The 1,550-nt window shown below is 57.4% G+C and overlaps 1 pseudogene; it reads right to left on the reverse strand.

Annotated features, from left to right (window-relative positions):
• Positions 1 to 782: 782 nt before the first annotated feature.
• LOC103583377 lies at positions 783 to 1,519 on the reverse strand (annotated as a pseudogene).
• Between the last annotated feature and the right edge of the window lie 31 nt (positions 1,520 to 1,550).

The following is a 1,550-nucleotide window of genomic DNA, read 5'->3' on the forward strand; positions in this document are numbered from 1 at the left end:
TGTTAGTTAAATCCTGTTGCTTATAACAAAATACTTGAAAATGGGTGATTTGTAAAGAATACAAAATCTATTGCTTACAGTTTCTGAGGCTGGGAAGTCCAAAGTCCATCTGGTGGCGGTGACAGTGACCCTGGGGTCTCACATTGCAAGGTGGTGGAAGCTGAGAGAGCAAGACAGAGAAAGACAGACTCTCCTCTTCTTTTAAAGTCCTCAAAACCACGCCCCTGACCATCATTATTAATCCATTCGCTCCTGCATGGTCCTACAATCCAATCACCTTTTCAAGGCTCCACCTTTTAACTACCATAATAGGATATGCCACCCTCTTAACAGTCACAGTGGGGGCTAAGTTTCTTTCTTTCTTTTTTTTTTACACCAACCAGGGGTTTAATATAAATACAACCAGCATAGAGAAACTCAAAACTATACATAAGCCAAGCCCAGATGCCAAGAAGTGGGGATGAAGGCAGGATTTCTGACCCTTTGGTTTAGCCGGTCCCGCAAATAAAATCCAACCAAAAGAAATCAAGAAAATAACCATGATTCATACTAAGCTGTGGGAGAAAGAGGGGTGAGGGGACAAAGGTAGGTGTGGGTGTCACCATGGGGTCAGGTCTGACCCTGGGCTGGGAGGATGAGGGCAAGGTCCTTCACCACAACATAAGCCAATCCGGAGCCGCCCCAGGTGCTATGAGGCCCTGCCCGAGCAGGGAGGCTGTGTCACATATGCGGCAGGACCCCGCCCCTCCTCCAATGGGATCAGACAGTGGCCACCCAGGCTTGCTGGGCTGGAGACTGACACAGGCTCTGCCTCCTTGTTTAGGCTGCCTGTGGAGAGAGGACGGGGTCACTGCTTAATGATGGCACCTGCCTCAGCCCCAGCAGACCACAAGAAGCCGGCCCCAGACTCACTCAGTGCCTCCAGCAGCTGTGCGGACGCTGCATCCTTGGCTACGTCATGCCCGTCCGTCCTGCCCATCTGGGGCCAGCACAACCCAGATAAGGCCGCTGAAAGGCACTGGATGACCAGGGATCACCACCTGGTACCAGTAGTGGTGCCAGCCAGCAGATCCTGTGCCCAAACACTTGGTGAGGAACACCCGACTGCCCAGCCTCATTTGCTGTTACAGCAGCTGGAGGGCAGCCCGAGCCCCTTGGGACCCTAGCCTGTCCCTAGCCAAGGCCAATCGGCTGCCCTGCGGCTGTAGGCACCGCAGTGAGGGACCCGCAAGCTGCTGGCGGAGTCGCTGCTTCGGGCCTGGCTTGAGCCACTCCACAGCCATGTGCCCCCCACAGAGGCGTGACAGCCCTCCCACCAGGGCCTTTGGGGCCACGGCGGCGGCGGCGCGCTTCGAGTAGAACTTGAGCAGCGCGATCTGCGCGGGCGCCGCGGGGCTGGGCAGCAGCAGCGCCTCCTGCAGGCCGGGCCCGGAGTCTGCAGCGCGAGCAAAGGCGGCGGCGGCTCCCGTCAGCAGCGCCCCGTCCACGCGCTGCTCGCTCTTCTCGCCGCAGCGGGCGGCTGTGCAGCGGGATCATGGCGGCCTGTGCGC

Source organism: Galeopterus variegatus, unplaced genomic scaffold (genome assembly GCF_000696425.1).
Source record: "Galeopterus variegatus unplaced genomic scaffold, G_variegatus-3.0.2 Scaffold22442, whole genome shotgun sequence".
NCBI classification, from domain to species: Eukaryota; Metazoa; Chordata; class Mammalia; order Dermoptera; family Cynocephalidae; genus Galeopterus; species Galeopterus variegatus.